This window comes from Vidua macroura, chromosome Z, assembly GCF_024509145.1.
Source record: "Vidua macroura isolate BioBank_ID:100142 chromosome Z, ASM2450914v1, whole genome shotgun sequence".
Lineage (NCBI taxonomy): Eukaryota > Metazoa > Chordata > Aves > Passeriformes > Viduidae > Vidua > Vidua macroura.
The window spans coordinates 51791138-51813279 of NC_071611.1; the positions used below are offsets into that span (position 1 = coordinate 51791138).

Sequence of the window (22142 nt, forward strand, 5' to 3'; positions counted from 1 at the left end):
TTAGAACGTATGAATATCTATTCATATCTGGCACAATAGACTCCTGATCCCCTTGGGTGGAGCCACAGAGCCAGGAGACATGCTGCTGCAGTAGAAAGAGTTTCCATATCTACCAGCAAAGGACTAAGATGCAGTGAAGGGTAAGCAAGCAGGTGAGCAAGAAACAAGCACTTTTATAGCCATGACTCACAGGCGCTTTCATGCAACCTCTTGCTCACTAACAGCACAAGGCAAGGGCTACACAGTCTATGATTAAACAAAAGAGCAGAGATGTGTAATTTTTGGTGGGTTTGGGTTTGGGTTTTTGTTTTTTTCAACATAGACCCAGCCCTTTTAACACTGCTATGGTTTGGTCTTGTTTACATGTTTATAGCTATGGCTCTCCCACCCCTGCTGATAAATGATCCCTTCTACCAATGTCAGTACTAGTTGCTTCTGTCAGAGCACACCTCTCAAAGACACAAGAAGGTGGTATTGTCTGCAAATAACACCGGAGGACTTTTATTACAAGAGATATTCAGTAAGACAGAGGTGTTTATTAGACCTAGCTTACAAGTCTCTTTCATAGTAAACTGACTGGCAATTTGAAGTAGACACAGATAAAGGAGGTCAGTGTACTTTGAAAGGAAGAGACCCAAATGAGAAAGAGGAATGTGTGTGCTTTGGCATGTACATTTCTGCTTCAAGCAGTTACCTCAGCCATTGAAAGGCAGCCTACCTCTTCTCACTGTAATGTTCAGATACGCAAACCATGTATTCATCAAATCTTAATATGAAATCTAAAATCAGTCATGGCTATAGGGCAAAACAAGTCTTTTACTGCTGGCAGGAGAGATTTATGGCATCACCAACGACTCCGGTTTTAACAAAAATGAAAGAGAAATATGCTTGTTTTTAAAACACTCACCTTAGGTGAGGTCTTCAGGTGTGGTCTACACATTTTAAAAAAAAAAAAAAGCACAAGTCATTTGTTCTGCCCCCACATTCCTGTAGCATATAGATGACTGGAGAGCATCACAATTCTTGGACTAAATGGAAATTTTGACTGTTCTCCAGATAATGTCGTTTGCAAAAGGAAACAATGAAACCCATGGGATGATATTGAAGACAAAAAGCATTTTATAATTTATTGTTATTATTATGCCATATATTTGGTTTTGCCAACTTCAGTTTTCTTGCTTTTTAGTAAATTTTTGCTCTAGAATCTCAGAACATTACACAGCCTTCCAACATTTCTGCTATATACCCAGTCTTTTTACTCCATGTGATTCAACAAAAGGCATCTCCTTAACACAGTTTTTCTTAATGGCAGCAGCAGCAGACTGGCAGTGGTGGAGTTCAAAGAGGGTTTGATAGCCAGGTTTGCATCTTTGGTGTTGTCCCCAGCAGCAAGCTATCCATATGTCAAGTGCTTCATGGACCAGAGGAGGAGGAATGTCCAGAGTTAGCCTGCTTTCATATTTGCTGCACAGTGGAAGGGAAACTTTATGGGTCACAGCTGTGCTTATTTGGTTTCCTGGCATTTTACAGTTCTGCCATCTGTGAGCCACCAAGTCTGCCATTGCACAGAGCTTTGACAGAGTGTCTGTAAAAGTGGCTGGAGCTTTTACAGAGTGGTCCAAGCTGTGACGTGATCATTTTAAAATCCCAGCACAGGATTTATTTTGCTGTTGGAGATTGGCTGCCTTTTATCATGGAGGCCCTTATTTTTACCCCATGTTCTGTGGCCCTGCACCACACATTCTGTATTCTTCATCGCTGAGAGTCACACATGACATTTCCACTGCCAGTTAGCAGAGCAAGGCTAGTCTGGTGGCTGTGATGTCATCAAGGAGCTCCATTTCATGTCCTATTTGTCATTATGGCAGTTTGCACAGAGCTGGAACTGTGCAGCACAGACCGAGACCAGGACAATGTCTGTGTCAGTAAGAGTGCGTAGAAGATGTGGTAAGTCGTAAGGATACTCTATGCCAAGGTACCTTTTATGTTATTTGAAACTCCAAGCCAGGAGTCACATGCTTCCAACAGCTAAAGATGTATGGAGTGGCCATACACAAACTGCATTTTTGTTGTTTGCTTTAAACTATAGTACTTGTAGGTTCCACTTAAAACTGATGTTTCACTCTTCTGGAGACTGTCAAAGCTGGTTTCTGCCTCAAAGAGTTTACAAATCCCTAGTGTTACTTTGACCAAATTTTGCATTGATGCATTTAAATGGAACATTTGAAATAAGAATGTGTATTTTTTGACTGGAGATACTAATTTCAGAGTTTTCAAGGCTTCCCTCTTCATTCCATATTCTGAGGGACTTTCTTCTTGAAACCTCTGACCCTGGCATGCTCCAGAAATCCTGGGAGCTGTTCAGGACTGCAGCAGGTGCCCAGCTCACAGATGGGTCCCAGAGCTACACATACCACCTTTCTCCCCCACTTCTCCTCTCTCCAGCCTAACCTCCACTACACCATGTTCATAAGAGTTTCTAAGGATGGTGACTTTTTAGGAAACAGATACTTTTTTTACAGGCAGCCATTCACTATCCACCTGAAGATAATCTTCCTCCACATAAAATCCATATGTGGGTAGAAGAGAAGCAGATTCACTGTTCTTGGTCGACTCTTGGAGGCAGAATGGAAACTAGAATGGGATGGTACACACACAGAGAGGTATGTTCTCATCATGCCAAGGATGCTGAAAGGAGCTTTTCCTGCTCTGCAGTATACTTACCATGAGAGATAACCTATTTCTTGTCCTCAGAGTATTTTGTATTTCCAGCAATGTAAAGCCAATACATTTTTTGGCGTAACAAAGCCCAAACTCCTGACTCAGTGGGAGCAGAACAGGGAAGTCCTGCTGCCTTTTATTCTCAGGCTTCATCCCAGGGAGCACGGATATTTTTTCTGCTAAATGGGCAGTGTGAGAAGGTTTGCAATTTGAGGAGCAGCACTGTGCGCAGTCCTCGCTTGAATGACTGACCAAAGAGCATCTGGAAAGCACCAGTCCTGAGTCACAACGAGCACTTTGCTCCAGGCTTCCTGTGAATGTGCTAAAATAAAAGGCAATATTCCTGTTTTGAATATGAGGGATATTGTTCTGTCACACTCCTTTCAGGTACTAATGGGAGTCACAGGCCAAGCTACCTAGACATGCAGACAGTGGCAGGGACACCTTCATATAAAAGCCCCTTAAATTATATTGGCCCTTTACTGACACTGAGAACTTAATTTTGACCCCAAACATTAACTCATCATTGCCTATATGACCTCTGCACTTTGTGGTAGTTACTGATTTCTGGAGTTCATACAAGTTATGCATGTGGCTGTGTGAATGACTTCATGGTCTTCTTCTTATTAGGTACTACCTCTCCAAAAAATGTAAACTTTCACCTACTGCAGTAGGTAAAAGCTTGGCTAAATCAAACTACCCACAAAGAATGGGTCACAATTCAAAAAGGAAAAAGACAATAATAGGGTTCAGAATAGTTTGGCTGAGAATATATTATTTAATGTGACAAATTTAAAAGCTATCCTAGCAAAGTTCAGGAAGGCGTAATAAACCATGGTACTCAAAACCTTTTATTCAGTGCTTAGAGGATCAACTAAGTTCACCTTAGGTGAATTGCAAGAAGATTCTAGTGATACCATGCAGCAGTGTTCACCCTTGTCTGGGAAGAGCCCAGAGAAGTGAATTTCACTTGACTCATCCAGCTGCTCACAGTTCTCAAACACACCTTAAAGAAAAAAAGATAGATTCTTTGCAGTCACATAAAGGGAATCCTTCTTTTTTTTTGTCATTGCAATTTTCAAAGACATGTATTTTTTTCCTATGTGTCAGAAAGTAGATGCATTTCTGGGATGATGGATCAGTGACTCAAGATGGTACCTAGGGGATTTTGTCTGAAAAGAAGGATTATTTCTGCTTTTTTCCTGCTTATTTCTTTTTCAGGCTATGAATCTTGTCCAGTAGATGCCAGCCAAATGGAAAGAGGCACAGTGATATTGCTGTTTCCAATGATTCAAGCCTTACTCTACCTGAGTCAGGAATAATTCCTTTGATGAAGAGACTGGGTCAAATCCATGGCTTAAGCAGTTCTTCCCAACTAGAACAAGTTCAACAGACAACAGTCTGAACAGGGCAGATTTGCCTCGATGTTATGTAGCTTAAGAAAGTGGCCACAAGTGTGTGCAGTTCAGCAGTAAGGCTCTCAGTATATAGCACAAACAAGATTGCACCCTGACCCGTTCAACCTCAACATTTTACAACTTTTTTTTTTGAGAATTTTTGCTGAGAAGGGAAAACACCAAATTTCAATATTTCTGTGTAACTGCTCAAGACCAAATTTCTGGTTGAGCAATTTAGTAATGTGGGGTTTAAATCCACTTACCTGTAGGACAAATGCTTCTGCAGTTCCCATTAACCTTCACAGGGCACATGTACCTACCTCAAAGAATGAAAACATCTTTGTTTTCAGACTTCATGCACAGCTTATGATCTGAAGACTGAATTTTGGCCCAGGATCTTTGCTGGACAGGTTCCAGAACAATTTGAAGAGATCAGACTCAGGTGGTATATTAAAGATTTCCTATTGCATTTGGTTGTTGGATCCACTTAATGATCGCTGAAATGGTGCATGTTCTTTATTAACTATAAAATAATTATAAAATAATTTTTAAATCATCTTCATAAAAATTACAAGTATTCTGCTGATGTTAAGCTCAAATATTCAATTACAAGTTTGTCTCCTGTTTCCTATAGTGAAAAAAATTAATGCCCATTTTAATAATTCACTTTTCACTTTCTGGTTGTTAATTCAATCCCAAAACTAGTGAATACCTTCATCTATTCTACTCTGTTGAATAGTAGTAGTGGGTAAAACCATACAACATGGCCTGTTTTTAATTATACTCTCATGTTTCCTCCTAATGAACAAAAAATCTCCATTTGGTATGTTGCCTGTTAACCTCTGTAGAGGTCAGTGCCTCGTTCCTGTAATGCAGCACACCTTTTTCCCTTCCATTTTGACACAGTTATTACTTTCTGGAAGGCAGAATATTTCTTGTTCAGACTGATGCACAATCAAGCTGGCCCTTTTCACTCAATATATTATGTACTTCTGTACTTGAAGGCTCAGGGAAAAGTAATTAAGTCTGACTATGAGTGTAATAGCTGCCACAGAGGTTGTCTTGGCTACTCATCCTTTGTGTGCAAAATTGATGACTGATAAAACATGTTTTCCATAAAAATATATGCTCTTGGCTTGAAGATCTTAAGCCATGGTGGAGCAAGGACTTGAATTCAAATATTGCTAGTCCTGAACAACCTGATATCCATTACTACCATCAACAAAACTATAGGTATCAGCAACCCATATTATTCTGCCTACCAAACAGCTTATTTCTGTCATGGTCTAAAAACCCCAGTTCTGTGACAGGAAATTTCAGCCAATATACTCTATTGCCAATTAACAAGTTGCTAGTTACCAGCTGTGTACTGCAAAATAAAACAAATAAACAAACACACAGAGAAACATCTCAGCTTTGGGCCTGACATCTCTCCTCCTCCCTTTTTACTCTCTTTGTTGCACTCAGCTCCTCTGACATGTGGGTGATGACACAGGGGACTTGGTTGTTGTTTCTTTACTTTTGCTTTTCTCGTTCCTGACTTCACTGCCCCAGTACAGGGTCCTGCACAGGTTGTATGCCCTCCTGAGCCTCCTCCCTGCCCCTCCTGGGTGACTCTTTGTTCTGTGCTGCTTGAGAGGCTCCTGAAGGGAAAAATTAAATACCAAAATCTGATGGGGCCCCAGGTTTATTTTATGGCACAGCTCAAAAGCCAGAGCTGGAGCTATTTTTTGTTTCTCCCAGTGCTGAGGAGGTCACCATCAGGGCAAGTATGTCTCCGAAGAGTTCCTATGGAAATTACCATGCACTTTGAATACCTTTTTCCTACTGAAAGAAAGTAGAGCTGGGCATCTAGAAATCTTGGGAAATCACAGTCCAAGCCAGCCAAAATCTGGCAGCTGGTCAAAAAACTAGGTGTGCCACCAAGAAAGGTACATGTCAAAATATTTCAAAAAATCTTTTGAAAATATGGGGTTAGACTTCCATCAGATTTAAAGTGGTTTTAGTCAATGAGGTCAGGGACTTTGTCCCCCTACTTTGCTGGCATTAAACAAATGGTTTTCTACTTGTTTTCCATTGAAGCCCTTACTCTCCCTGCCCAGTGAAAGAAACACAAAGGAACTACAAGAACAATTGCAAACAAATGCTGCAAATACTATGTGTGGGATTGTAAACACAAGCAGTGATTCAGTCCTAAATGGCAAAGGGAGTAGCAGCCAACCAGGCCTTCAATTATTAACTAACAAGGCTGGACTGACCCCAAGGTTTTCCTCTGTGCTGGTGAGGCAGAGCAGGGACATTCCACTGAGTGCCCAGCATCAGTGATTGGGAAAGCAGTGCTGTGGCAGCCAGCCACCAGAGCACTCCTAAGGGTGCAGCAGCTGGATTACATGGGCTTTGCTCCTGTGGAGCTGAGAAAAACCTTCAGATATCTTGATCATCCTAGCTTACTCTGTCTAGGTAGTGAACTGAATCCAAACCTACACAACTCTTTCTACCTGGGGTGCCCCAGAGGGTCCTCTCCCCCTATTCCAGAAAGACACAGAAGGGTGTCCTGCAGCTTCCTTGTGTGCCCAACACCTACAGGATGGGCATTAGATAATCCTAACAGTGTCTGTGGAACAAGTAATAAGATGGTGTGAATACCATTCTTATAGCTGGAGATCATTTCCTGTCTTTGAGGGTCCCCTGAGACATGATGCTGAAGTTTAGGAGAAACAAACCTCACAGAGCATCCCAGGAAAAACTTGGAATGTTCTTCTTAGAGAAATGGAGTGCCTTGAAAAATGGGCTTCCAGCTCTGTTATCTGGTATCCATGTCTCCTGCCTTCATGCTAAAGGAGGATTAACATGAGAATTTCCCCCTGCCACCCAACCTCTGTTTCTTTCTTGGTGTGGCCCTGCCCCAAAAAGCAGTACCAGAGATAACTAGAGATAACTAATCTCTACCAACACCAGCAGAAGTTTGGAGGAGCTAGGTGGAAAAGGAGGCAGAGGAGAAGAGAAGAACTTGTCTCCAAGGATCTTGTGAGCATCTTGATGCAGACAAGTCTGCATCCACACTTGTCTACTTCTGGTTTTTCCCTTCTGTTTGTTAGTGTTTTTCTCTTTTTTAATTTATTTTACTCTAATTTTAGCTTTCTTAATAAGTACAACCTCAGATGGACTGAAATGGAAGTAAAATAAGAAAAAGAAAAGAAGTGGGGTCACTTCTGACACTAGGGATTGGAGTCTTCCCAGCCTCTCAAAGACAGGTGTATAGCAAAAGCCCTGCTCTGACAGAAATCCTTTACTCACTGCTATATTCTAATATTCTAGATTTGATTTTTTTTCTTTTTCCCTTTAGGTCTGTTCAGACATCAGGATCAGCAATGAGCCACAAAGAATAGAAACATGTTTGTTACCTAACTACACTAGCCCTTTTTGTGAAAAAAAAAGTGTCTACAGAGCCACAGTGAAGATAGAGCCAGTGTTGGAGTAGAGTATTGGAGAAGAGGAAAAATTTACAGAGGAGCTGTGTAAGCCAGAAAAATTAAGCTGCCTGTGGTAACATCCATATGAACTGGGTTCCTAGACTGTTCATTAATTAAGCTTGGAGACCGGAAAGATTATTGCAATAGGAATTATGTTTAATAAAGGAAGCATCTGCTCTGGAGGAAAAGTATATCTCCTAGTGCCTGACATTGTTCCTGTATTTGCACATATCTGGAAGGAATTTCTCCCTACGTACATACAGCTGTGATTTTCTTTTGTCCTATATATCCATCACAGGATAACCCTGTTGACTATAATGGAGTGTCACCTGGAATACATTTTCCTGTGCCTTGGAAGAAAGAATATAGTGTGCATGGATTCTGCATACATTATTTAAATTGAAGAACTAAGAAAACAGCATGAAATGTATTCATCAGCTTGACTGACAGAGGTGTTGCACACCTGCAGGTCAGTGGAAAGTGGGGACAGAGGCATGTCCTTTTTTGCATTCTGAGGAATTCTGAGGTTATTGAAGGTTTTTAATGGTGGTGCAATCAAATCATTATAAGCAAAAAGCCACAAAATCAAATTCAGAACAATGAATGCATCAGTTCATTAATGGAACAGTTCCAGCCATCTGGTATTCATATGTTCTACACTGGGGCTGCTATTGTGCAGACATAAATGACCCAATCTTACCTTCGTATTACAGGTCCTATCCTGTGTTTTGGAAAGTCTGCATTTTGGGGGATTTTGTTCAGTTTTGGTCAGTTAAATCTTCAATCCCACACTACTTCCCCTTTGGGTTTGTGTGTGTGTTACCCATCCCATTGTGGACATGGCACCTCTTGGAAAACTTTTAGTGACTTCTGCTGCTGAAGCTCTAGAAAAGAGAGAAGGGGTCAATTATTGTTTCAGTAAAAATAAAAACATAAGACACTAGTAAGAAATACTGTCTCTTGAAGGAAAAATTTCAATGTTGCACTGAGTTTTTCACTTGGCATAATTTACTTTTTTCAAATGATAGCTCTAGCATCTTTTCAAAGCCCACAGAATCTCAGAATAGGTAAGACTGGAAAGGACCACAGTGGGTCATGTGGTCCAACCTCTCTGCTCAAGCAGGGTCATCCCAGAGCACATAGCACAGGATTGTGTCTAGATATATCTCCAGTGTGGGAGAGTCTACAACCTCTCTGAGCAGCTTGCTCCAGTTCTCAGTCACCTACAGAGTAAAGAAATTCTTCTTTATATTCAGGTGGAAATTCCTGAGCATCGGTTTCTGTACATTGCCTCTTGTCCTACTGCTTGGCACCACTGGCACCACCAGGAAGAGCCTGGCTCCCTCCTTTTGGCACTGTCCCTTCAGATATTTATAGATGTTGAAAAGGTCCCCTCTCAGTTGTCAGTTCTTGAAGCTGAACAGGTCCAGCTCCCTCATCATTTCCTTGTAAGAGAGATGTTCCAGCCCCTTTGTTGTCCTCTGCTGGATTCACTCCAGGAGCTCCATGTAAGACCTATCATTTAAACAGACCAAACTGATGTACAAAGTTATATACGGTACAGAGACGTGGCACTCAATTTTTTGGTGTACAAATATCATCCAGTTCAAAATGAAGGGACACAGACATGATAAATTATGGATTTTAGATGCTGTCTATTGACTAAGGATCACTGTTGGAGCATGATTTCATATCTATTGGACCTTGCAGTTATATCCAAAGGGGCAGGTGCTGAAGCAATGGACCCAACAGCTGTTGCTGCACTAGCTGAAGGTAAAGGTTTCCTTGTTTCCCTGTATCCTCATTAGAAGGGGGATTTCAGTCATTTCATGGCAGACCAGAGCCCTGTGCTTGATGAAAAGACAAATTAGAACAGCATTCACTATCTAGTCATCCCTTAACACCCTATAAACAAAGTTTTTTTCAACAACCTGTAAAACAGAAGGCTGAATAGCAGTGTTCTGGCAGCATAAACACAGAGCTTCCCTGAAACAGCAATGGTGACCCAGGCCCAGGCTCCAACGCAGGTGTTCCATAGAACTAAAGGACACATGGGATTGTTCAGTGCTGCAGCCATCCCATGGGATAGGAGATGCCTGCCCAGCCTTCCCCCCCCACCACCTTCGCTCATCCTGTAGCCATCCCTGAGCCTGTGCTTACCACAAAACCATAGCTCCCCCTCACTGTCTCACCTCCCTCACCACAGTGAAGCCACAACCAATAGCTTCCGGGCCTCCCATTCGGGACCATCCTGGCAACCTTCTGCCCCCATGCATGCCCCAGACAAACCCCAGATGCTTCATACAGCCATTCGCTCTCTTTGATGCATCTCATGGTATGTAATTCGTAAGACTCTTAACAGTAACACAGAGGTTGATGGTTCTGAATGAGTTGTTACTGGATTAGTCACGTATGCACTGAATTCCTTTGCATCTCTGGCAGTAACTATCTGAAGCATCTTGCAAACCCTAGTCCAGTCATCTCAAGGCAACACAGGTGTTGAACATGCCAGGACAAACCCAAACTTTCTTTTATAAAGACCCATGAGTCTTGGTCACTTGGACAGACACTGCTCTTAATTCTGGTGCAGGCATTGTCTAAACAGCCTGATCTGACCTAGATTTTGCCATAGAGGCTATAAGAATCAACCATCTCCTCTGCTTTTGTGGATATAGTCCAAATCCTCAACATGCTCAGGCACCTATGGGCACCCATTTTTCCTTCAAGCCTGGCCTTGCAGGCCTGCTGTTAGGGATTTGGCATGAGCAGAAAGCCATGAAGACTCAAAGCTTGGTTTCCAGGAGCATGATGGTCACATTCACTTTTCAGCAATCTGCTACTCTTCAGAAGGATGAGGATATCCTCAGGTCCAGACAACAGGAGACTGAATCAGGGGGAGACAGAGTTTCCATCGAAAAAGCTGCTCTTTTGCCTTGAGAACTTAGAGGTTTTAGAGGAGTTTGTGGCTCACAGAACATCATGCACTGCTGTTGCATCATAGCAGGAATCCCGAGAAGACTGAACCAAGGCAGAAGCACTGCCACAGAACAAAGATGACATAGCTGTATTGATAGGGATGCTTTCTTTCTGTGAGATTTCTGTGCGTCTGAAGTTTCTCTGGAAAACAGCACATTTTCTAACTGTAGGTAATGTTATTTGCACAGAGTCCTCTGCATCCTGTTCTGAACAGAGATCCCCAACATGTGAGCACTGGGCTTCAGAGAGTTTGTATGTAACAAATGAGCAAAAAGTCAAACTCCAGAGAGTGCTTTATTCTTTGTGAATTGTTGGAGCTGTTCTTTGTAATGTACACATGCTTTAGCAATCTGTGACTCACAGAAATTGTGGGACTCTAAGAAATAAAATCTGATCAATAAAAAGTGAAAATACTGTTCAAGGTCTCTAATTATTCCTATCTCAGATAGTGCTGAAGCGTGCCATTTTTTCCCACAGGAATTAGTAGTGATCACATTGAATGTTTTGCTCAAAGCATCCATTGCACTGAAAATTTCAGCACATTTCCAATCCAAAATGAAATTATTCACTGCTACCCACACCAGAGTATGCTGCTTGGAGAAATGACAGAGTGAAGAGACATCTTAAGTGTAAATTTCCAGAATTTTTTAAAATTAAAAACACCAGATGTACTTTCCAGGCCCAGACTGAAGAGGAATTAGATGTTTAACTTTTCTGGGTTTGTATGACTAATCCTGCAGCCACTCAGTTGAAACTTTATGAATGCTGAAAATGAAATATAGGTATATCAATGTCTGTGCATGTTAAGCATATTTATGATTTGAATCAATTCACTAAATTGAACACATGGAACTTACATGGTTTGTTCTGGAAACAGAAGTTTTTCCCAACTGAAGGATGTGAAAACTACTTCCCTATCTAATGCAATTCAGTACATCTGTGTGTGATTACATAAACATGTCTCAGACCACAGAGTCTCATAGCAAGTCTCATAGCAGTTACATTCATTAAACATCAGACCATGTCATCTTCCCTGGACCTTCAATATTTGCCCGTTTGTAAGAGTTTCTGAATATTCTCTATATTTTCTATTTAAAGCAAGAGTGGCTGACTGAGAATTAATGTCATTATCCTTGAATAAATGACAAGTCAATGTTTCAGGGCTGAGCAAGCATGCCTGAAGTCACTAACAGAAAACAAAAGACCTGAAAAAAACTTACTGCTTCTCATCAGTTACTGAAAGAGAACTCAAAAATAATTTTCCTTAAAATGTTTGTGATCATTTTACCTTCATGTAATTCCATCTCATGCACAGATCAGCCTTTTCCCATGAGCTCAGGATGCTATTTTCTGCTATTTTCCTTCAGGGATCAGTAGCTAGAGTTGCTGCAGAGGACATCCTAACCAGTACTTTTTGAGTAACCATAGGGATGCTAAGCAGTGGTGATTTCCAATTTGCAGAGGTAGTAGCCCTTAGCAGCAAGCACAGTCTTACTGAAGAAGACTCCTGCATGCCTGAGGTTGTAGGTCTCACCCACAGAGATGTAAATCTTGTCAGATCACCCTTTGCTTGAAGCTTTGATTGCTTTCAAGTTAATCTTGGTTCTTACAGTGGTATCTGGGCAACTGGCTGAGGACAGGACAGATTTTGGAGACATGTACAGGCAGTTTGCATCCCAAAAAGATTAGTAGAATCTGGTTTATTATGAAGCTACAACAGATATGCTGCCACAGGACTAGAATTATCAGTTCTGCATTCTGAAGACCTGCTCTCTAATCAGTGACTCATGTATGTCATCCCTTTTCTACCATCAGGAGAGGACACACGCAGTTTGAGCACATTGTTTCAAGACTGCAGTTGTCCAGCCCAGATGTGGCCTGTGCATAGGTGAGAAAACTACTAAGACCTGTCACTTTAATTAGTGTATAGATGCTAAACCTTCCATTAGAGTTTGTAACAGAACAAGCTTTTTGGTCACCTCTTGAAAACACTTGGTATCTTGCTTTGAACAGGTAGAAGATGAAATCCAGCACTTTCGGAAGTTAATAGCCTGCTGAGTACTTAAAAAACTTTTAAGCTTGTTGAAGTCTAGTCTCAGAGCAAAATTACAATGCTGAATACAAAAACAAGGTCTGTGTGGTGACAACTTCCTAAAGAGAAAGCATCCCACCAGCCATGACAGCAAGACCTGCTCTCACTGATGCCAAAACCTTTGTTAATAACCATACCTGTGGTGCAGCAGATATTGCCAGTAGCTATAGCAGACAGTGTCATCACTGTGTTGATGGCACACAAGCAAAGATCAGACTTGGGAATTATCTCTGCTGCTTTCTGGTTGCTTAAGAAATGTGAATGCTTTAAGTGGGTTTGGTGCTTCATAATAGGCTTTTGTGCTGCTGGAGGCACTGATGGCTTGCATAGCTGTAAATAACCTCCCTAGAAATCTCACTACAGGGGTTAGAAATGCTTAGCCATTTCAGCTACTGAACTCTAAGTGTTGTGCAACATGTCTTTTCACTTGATGCATGTACATGCAAAAGTGGCCTCTAGATGCTCCAGCAATCCAATGAAATCAGACTATTTCACAGTAAAAACTTATGGAGGGCAGGGGGTGGGGAAGAAGAAGTCATTTGAACCTGGTTTTGTATAAAAAAATAGTTCTTCTAATCTGGAAAACTATCTGTTGTCCAACCCTGTCCCTTTCCAAGGATGAGTGCTCGGTGAACCTGCAAATTGACTATTCCTATGACTGGAGCTCCCAAACACCGACGTCGGCAAGAGATTCGAAAGTTTCACAGGACGAGAACTGTGGCTGCTCCAGAAACACCTGCACACCATCACCGCGCAGCCCGAACCCCCATGCCCTTGCCCGACGTAGCCTCCGCGGCCGGCCAAGCTCTCTTACGGAGAGTGAGCGGCCACAAGCCGGGCACGCGTGGGGTCCGCGGCGTGGGGCGAGGCGGGCACACCTGGGCCCCGCCCGGCGGAGGCGAGCAGGCGGAGCGGGGGCGGAGGGAACCCAGCCCAGCCCGTCCCATCCCGTCCCACTCCGCTTTACTCTACTTTACTCTACTCTGTCCCGTCCCTCCCCGTCCCACCCCTCATTCGTCCCACCCCTCATTCCTCCCTCCCCTCATTCCTCCCTCCCTCCCTCCTTCCTCCCTCCTCCCTCCCTCTGTGCGCGCCGGCGGCGGCGGCGCCGCGCTCCCTCCAGCCGCGTCCGTGCAGCCCCGGCAGGTAAGCGCAGCGCGGCGGGCCCGGGGGGCGGAGCGGGGTGGGGATCCCACAGTTCTCGCCCGCGAGAAGGTGCCCGCTTCCCATTCCCCGAGGGCTCCATGTCCACGGCGCCCTTCGCCTCCTCTCTTTGGCTGTTTCTCTCGTGTTTCCGAACCTGGTCTACGTCCCACGGCGCGATTTGTCGGTGTCCTGTCCGGCGAAGGGCTCCTTCGGGATGGGCTCCAGTGTGTTCGAGGCGTCGCGTCAGGCTGCTATTCTTGCTGGACTAACGTCTCCGGGGCTGGCCTGAAATAACTGATGGGCACTTGTTTGATTAAGGAACACTAACAGGACTTACTTAGGATCTGCCCTCATATTTTTCTTTTTTCCTTTTTTTTTTTTTTTTTCCCTTTCCTCACCCCCTCCACCCCGAAATCTCTTTGGATTTATTTATACCAAATTAAGACAGTGGAAAAAGTCCTAGATAAAAAATGGTTGCCACCTCTCTCTCCTGACTTCCTTAGTCCTTCGGACGGAGAGCCTGCTCAAGTCCGATGGGAGCAGTGTCGGTGTATCCGTGGTGTTTACAAAGGTAAAGGACAGGGAGAAAATGAATGACAAGCATAAGGGTGTGATTTATTAGAGAAAGACCGGGAGCGGGGGGGAGCAGGAGGGAAGCTAAAGGACAAAAGCCGTTAGCAAACTGAAGTGAGAAGACAGAGGTGGAACCAGAGGGACCAAGTTTCTTCCTCTCATTTCTTTTCCTATGTTCTTTTAAAATAGCTCCACAGTGGGAACCACCCCAAAAAACTACTTCCTATGGAAATATGTGAAAAGTTTTCATTTTCACAAAAATGTTGGAATGTCTAAATTTAATTTTCTTGGAGATATCTCTGTGAAACAAGCTCACACCTTTATGATTTCAGTTGTCTGTGAATGTTAGAAGCTGCCTAAATTCCCCTTCTTTTTTTTTTTTTTTTTTTTTTTTTTTCTTCCCATCCTTATTTGCTCCAGGTTTGGGTTAGTTTTCTGTGGTGTGTTTTTTTGTTTGTTTGTTTTTTAATTGTTGTTGTTTGCTTGTTTGGTTGGTTTTTTTTTGTTTTTTGTTTTTTTTTGAAGTTTCAAGGTAAAGTAACTTGGGGGAAACCCTGTAGGCAGCTTGTGCTCTCAAAGTGTGGGGGAATTGGGGTAGCTGCAATCTTTTTGCTGCTAAGAACTGCTGCAACTCTTATCTTTTCAAAGAAAGTTTTTGCATGCTAGTTCAGGTTTGGTGTGTTGTACCATTTGGTCTAAAATGAATCACTCTCAGGTCTGGGAGTCGTGTTTCCATTTGGTGGCCAGGGCTGTGTGTTGTGCAGCCTGTTACTCTTGTGCGAGGATGGGCTATACTGCAGTACTAAAATAATATTTCTGGCAATTTCAGCAGTGGACTGAAGCAATACTCTGTGCGCACAGGCGTCAGTGAAGCTCTGCCCTGCAGCTTGCTATTACTGGCTATAGGCGTGCCGCATGTTTTCCTTAACTGATATGGGCTCAGACTTACAAAGCAACTTGATAGGCCTGTGTTTTACTGTTGTTTTTATTAAACATTAACCAAATAAAATTAAATGCTGTTTTGCTCCAGAATAGATTGACACTGTCTCATCCTGTGCAGTTGTACATGAATGGTGGTTGTTTTCCTTTTTGTACAGCAAATAACCAAGGAAATGTTATTTAGGAATACTAAAGCACTGCTGCATGATCAAGTGCTATCTTTATCACTCTCCATTACAGATCGCAGTAGTTAGACCCTTGCCTGCTATAAACCTTGTTCTGAGAACTTAGCAGTAGTGGTGCTGGTTGAAGAGAGGAAAACATTGGCTGGTGTCTGCTTTCTGTTCCTTTGCTCTTCAAAACAAATATTGAGGGTCAAAAGGTTAAACAGGTTTTGAGACAAAACACATGGAAAATGCAAAATTAAAGTAATGCTACACTGTGTACCCAGCTTTAATATGTGAACTCCATGTGTGAGTAACAGACAATCTTATCACTGTGAGCAAAAATGCTTTATGGTCTTGTGGTTTTCATGGAAGACTGTAACTAAAATATAATTCCTTCTCTGCTTAAAAACAGGAAAAAATAAATATCTATCTTTATCTTGGTCTTATAGTGTCACACAGTTAAAGTCTTCGGGGAATCCAGGAGAGGTTGTTGAAGAAAGTGTTTTGCTCTGTTTTGTACTTACATGGGATTCGCTTTGATATCACTGTGATGAGCCCTTAATAACATGTTGATGGATAGTTAGCTGGTTTTCAGTGACCTATCCATATTGAGCTTGCCTTGTCTCATATTCAGAGGTTTAAATCAAAAGGCAAATAATTCTTCTGATCACTTTATTCCTTTGGAAGACCACCACCATCTTCCCTTTGAATACCCAGCAGTTTGAGCACTCTCAGAGGTGAGCTGCCTTCTCCAGATGTCAGAAGAGCTGGCTTTGAGCACCTCTAGGTGGTGACCTGCCAGCACTTACTGAGCACTGTTGCTGTGTATCTGGCGTTTTTATCACATTGATGCAGAGAAAATTGAATGCAGCTCTTTTGCCATCAGTGCTGAGTGGGGATCTCTTCACAGGCCATCGCTTACAGTCTTGGTAATGCTCAAGGATATGTGGAAGAATTTGAGAGTGGTAACCAGTACTGTGTGGTAGTTGTCCTTTTCACTGTTGTTTCCCTCACAAAATTAGAATTTGCTACGTAAGTGCAATTTCCCCCCTTTCAGAAAGAAAGTGCATGTAATTTAAGGGACACTTAAATTCAGCTTAAATCCATCTAAATGGTTTATTTGAAGAGCTCCTGCTACACATAATGCCAGGGGAAAGATGCATACAACTGTTTTACTGAAAGAAGAATAGAGCAACCAATATTTTATCCCTCCAGCATCTTTAGTTATTGGATTAGTTCTTTATATGTTGTGCATTTCACTGGTTCATCTTTCACAATGGGCTGTATTATTTTTTCTATCAGTTTAGTAGAGTGAAAAGAAAACCAACTTTTAAGAAAATAAAGTGTGTCTTTTTCCATCTTCTCATGTCCTTTTCTTTAAGATTGCTTCAATTTAGGTATGGTCCTCATTTGTTGCCTTAGGAGTTCTGGTAATTTGAAAGGAGAACGCTGCTTTCCAGAAATGATCATGAGGGACTTGAGGCAGTAATGGCTTCAACTGGCAGTAGTTATATAGTATCTGATGCGTTTTTGACTTTTCCAGGTGTCACAAGGTGTTACTGTAGAGATGTGGCACTCCTCAGCAGTGCTGCATTAGGGCTGAACTTACACACTTCATGTTTTCCCCCATGTGATTTTCTTCACAGCTAAAGCAGAAGCTTAAGGTTTCATCCATGGCCCATAAATGTCAATGGCAAAACCTGTATTGGCACTGAATGACTTTGGATCAGGTGCAAGGCTGATGGGTTGCTTTGACAGAAATACAAAATTATTCCCAGGGCAGAAGAAAGTTCTGTCAAGGAAATGAGAGCTGCTGTTCTACTTACATGTCAGGGAACTTAAATTTTGGTTTTCTTCATTTATATTTCAAGCTTAGTTTCTTTGAAATATGTAGAAGCATAGCCTGTGCGATCTTGCACTTTCATTGATATACTGGTATATATGACAGTGAACCTCTGAATGTCTAGTACCTTGGTTAGGTTTTTGTTGAAAGTAGGGGAGAATTCTGAGAAGTGCCTGTCTTTGTGTACCCAGACCTCTCCTTCACTCCTCCATTGGTGTTTCTTGACTGCCTGACACACTTTCCATACTCCCAAGCTGATTAACAACACACCTGGCTTGCAAAATCTCGGTAATTGTTTGGATGAAGGTTGTACTCTAGGATCAATTTTCATTTTTTAATGACTGGTGTCTCTAATTGTTGAAATAATGTTTCTATTTATGCAACACTGAGCACCAGAAAAGAAAAAAGCCTCAGTACTGGTGCTGGTTTGGGTAATATATGTGTGTCCCCATCTCACATGCAACTCCATGACCATGGCATTTCTCTTATAAGCTCTTGACAAACAATTTTGAGGTGGTTAAGGCATTGCATTTCTCTACAGAGGAACAATAGCCTAGCTTGGATTAGTGCAAAGTGACCAGAATTTCTTGATAGGCACAGCCTGGAATAGTTTGTGGACCATGTTTTTTTGGGTTCTGTCCTGATTTCCTGCTGGATCTGGGTCCTTCTTGACCCAGATACTGTCTTGATACCCAGATACAGGCAGTTAGGTTAGTGCACATAAAGAGTGGAGCACTGGTGCCTTTACCCCAGATGTAAAGAAGTATTTCTTCTTAAAAAGAAAGTGAATCTTCTCCCTTTGCTTCTGGCAGGCAAAAACAGCCACAGACTTGTGGGGCTGCTGTGGTTCAAGGAGTCTGGGTAAGGCATGCCCGCCCCTGGCAGCAGCACAGCCGGAGAGAGAGAACCACATCCCTCCTCCTCAAGCCACTCCTAGGATAATAGCCTGGACAAGTTCTAGCCTGGGGTGTGTAAAGTGTTTTGCTTTCCAAGTGCCTTGAAGATTTGTTCTGGTGGACTTTGTGATGGATAATGGCCTGGCTGCTGGGGAAACAGGAGCAAAGCATTGTGCCTTACTGTTTCCCACTCATACGTTGCAGTGTGGTCTGCTGCTGAAATGATGTAGGTGTTGATCAGTGGCACAAGAAATGCCTTCAGTTGCAAAAGTGAGGAGGCAGGATCGCTTTTAGAAGGAAAAATATTTTGGGAGTACAGATACATATTGCAGAGAACTATATGTAGACTTTTGTGCAAACTGTTAACTTGAAAGGCATTGGAACGGCTTTTTTTTTTGGCTTCCATGTGATATACTCTAGATAAAATTTAGAGGTCCTCTCATTTTCTTTTCAAAAATACAAAGGTGATAAATATGAGAGACCAATATTATCTTTCTGGTTTTGCTTCTCTTGTGACTAAGAGGCCAACACCTCCTGAAGTGGATTTTTGAAACTGCTGAAAAAAATGTCTATGAGTTTGATAGTCATGTATGATAATTCTCAGTTTGGTGCAGGCCTCATGTTGCCATATTACAGACCATTCTGGCTTTTCTGTAGGAGTTTACATATCACAGTGACATTGGTGTAGGATGGATTTCACAGGCACTTAATGCAGTGCATCCATTTCTTTGCCAGCTAGAAAATGTATTGCATATTGCAGTGCTTGCAGGAGCAAGCCTGAAAGCATTGGATTGACATCAAAGGCAAGATGTTTCTGTACAGAATGCTGGAGATTGTAAGAAGGGTAAAAATCTGGCAAAGGAAATGCCCCTTTCCCTCCCTCCTCCCATCTTTTTAGAGTGTGTATGGCAGATATGAAATGCTGCTGGTACATTATTAATGGGAACAGAAATTTTTTCTTAGAAGTTTTTTTTGCCATTTGAGGATGATTATTTTCACCCTGGGTGGAAAAATATAGCTAAAGTAGTATCCATTTTTTATTAAGAAGAAGTTAGCTACAGCAATAAATGTTGGATGAATATTGAATGTTTACAGCATAGAGAATTTTGTATCTTCTTTGAGTAAGTGGGTGATTATTTAATAGCAGTGAGCTGAACATGAACTCTAGCAAAGACTTACTGGAATCCAAGCAGAGAAGAGAGATGCTGTACAGGTCATACCTGTTTTTAAGGTGGTAATACTTCAGGTTGGTGTTTGTAGGAAAGGAGAAAGACTGATAAATTCTCAAGCTTTCATAGCTACATAGCTTTCAAGTGTGGCAGGTGTTATTTTGTCTGCTGTGACGGGGTTTTGATAAAGGGACTGTAGACACTGGATTTCACTAAATGTTTAGTCTTTGATAGTGCAGTCTGTTTTTGACCTGTTGTGGTTGTCAGATCAAGGGAAATGGGGTGGCATTTTATAGCTGCAGTGTCTGAAGGACAGAGGACAGTGTGCCTCACCCAGCCAGGATGTGGGTGTCCACAGCCAGGGTGTTTGTGCAGAAGAAAACTCAAGTTTGTTTGCTGCTCCATTCTGAATCAGCTTTGCTGGTGTCAAGTGAGGTGGAAGGGCTGAAGGAGGGGTGGAAGGTTCTGGGGGTGCCACCAGTGTAACAGTCACTGTCCCTTCAGCTCACAACACAGAAGCCCAGTGGGTGGTGAGCACCCCTACCCTCCTGCTGCTTTGGATCAAGGACAAGCAAATTGTCAGTGTGGCACCAGCTGCAGCTCCTGCCAGTTGGATGGCTGGTGGGAGGAGACCTCAGAGGAGGACTGCAGGTTGGTACCTCAAGCCAATGACAGTTTCAGGAAAAGGTCACCTTGCTTCTAGGTGTTGCCTTGCACTGGGAGGGACTGTGGTGGTCATTATTATGGTCAGTATTTTTTTTTTTGTTTGTTTGTTTGTTTGTGAGCCTGCATTAGGTGCTCACTGACTGTCTTGATGGGATCTGTTTTCTTGTGGTTACTGTGTTTTTTACAATCTCTTACTGCAACAGTGGTGTCGCTTCTTGAGTCCTGGAGCTTTCAAGGTTTCATGGTTGTGTTACTAACCATTTTTGCAGTTACTTGTAACCAGATGTGAAGCAGCAAAGGGTGGCAGTGTGTATGTGTGCTTGATATTCTGTCTGGACACTTCTGAGCTCTTTCATTGATACTCCAGCTAATATAAGTAATTTGTGCACTCTTGTGCATAATTGAATTGTTGTTTCAATGTCTGTTGTGACAAGTGTGTTTTCAGTGATTGTCTGTAGAGACTGGATCAGTAGTTTTACAAGATATGTACAGTCCTCTTATGAGTTGCACTGGAAAGTGTTTCATGAGGTAGTGAAGCTGTAATGTAGGATGTAAAGGGGAAATTTGGCTACTTTGCCTAAGGTTGTGCTTATCAGAGTAAACTTTGTGGCATGTTTCTGTAGTTGCATGCTAACTTTGAATATATAAAACTAATTATTGAAGTAAAAAGCGTTTGGGAAATTGGTAGGGGAATGTTAGAGAAGTATAAATTCAGACTGATAATGATAAGCTTGTCAATCCCAAAGGAGAATAAAGTGCAGTAAGGTCTGTATTACTACTGTGTTGCGTGTCAGTGACTATTGCACTTGGAAGATGTCTTTGCAAATGTGTACACAGCCTGGTAAAGTCTTGTGTGTTGTATTGGCAAAGTATTAGTGCAGGAGAATAGCCTGAACATTCCCTGCGTCCATCTGAGAATGTCTCCAGGAATTTCTGTCTTGTCAGGATGAACCCCCCAACTTGTAAGAGCATGATGACCTGTGCGTCACAGTGACACTGGGATATACTAGGAGTGGTGTTTGAGCAGATGTTAATCATCCACATAAGCATTAGATTTGCTTGAGGAGCAAAGCCTGTGCTTTCAGTGAAGAATTCATTGGGATTTTCAGCTGTTTCTATCTACGTGTCTCCCTATTTGTTGTTACATTCCTGCAGACACAAGTCCAGTGCATCAATAGGTCATTGCCTCTTCATTCCTCTTGCCAAGGAAATGGAATTCACAAATTGTTTTCCTGAGATGCTGCAGTGGGACAAACAACTTCAGTGAAATGGATGTGTGGATAGGTACCTAGCAGTCAAGGAGTATCATCCTGAATGTGACTTATACTTGAAAGATACCGTTATAAATGTCTATCGAGTTTATTGTTCTTTCTGTCTTTCCTTTTCCTTTCTGTTCCTCCCAAAAATGTGTCATATGTGGAGAGCAATTCTGTGGAAATGAGCCAGGTATCTTTGAGCTGCCCTGGGCATGGTTTCTGCAAAGGGCTTTGAGAGTTGTCCCAATGTAGCTAGCAACATTACAGGATTGTTTTGCTCCTCCTAAATATTTTGATGGAAGTACTAAAAACTTTACCTTAGAGCAGTGTATTTCCCTGTCCCAAAGCCTTGCAAACAAAAGAAGACTTTTCTGAATTAGTGTTTGCTTCCCATGTCTTTTAGCTTCTTGTTTACAGTAGTTACAGTGTCCTATTTCAAAAGCCCATGCTAGTGGGACTGGAAACTGGCTGAGACTTCAGGGTATTACTGTAATCAGAACAATCATGGTATTAATGAATGGACTAAAAATGTGTCTTTAGAATTATTCAATTTTGCAAACAGTTGATAGGAGTACCATAGGTTAATGCCTACTTTTCCAAGAAGTACAGTGTGTTTCTGTCTCCTGCCTTGGATTGCTTAAGTTTCACATGCAAAAGCATCCTAGAAGGTTCAGCCTAGAGGAAAAAAAATCAGGGGGAGATATGCAAGCTGATGACAATCTGATGACAGGAGGGAATTACATGATTGCAGAAAACATAAATGTCTTAAAAATAATATGCCTGAGCAAAGGCTTATGCCATGATCCTGCATATTTCCATCCCCAATGT

At 42.1% G+C, this 22142-nt stretch overlaps 1 protein-coding gene across 7 annotated transcripts in view; it reads left to right on the top strand.

Moving 5' to 3' along the window:
• Positions 1 to 13717: 13717 nt before the first annotated feature.
• LPAR1 (lysophosphatidic acid receptor 1) overlaps positions 13718 to 22142 on the top strand; it is a 114021-nt gene continuing 105596 nt past the window's right edge. For 6 of the 7 annotated variants that reach the window (XR_008441223.1, XR_008441224.1, XM_054003038.1 and 3 more), the window contains exon 1: positions 13718 to 13805. The gene's annotated coding sequence lies outside the window, so the exon portion shown is untranslated. Of the gene's footprint in view, positions 13806 to 14350; positions 14377 to 22142 lie in introns of those variants that run through there. The other variant, XM_054003037.1, reaches the window with a different exon arrangement.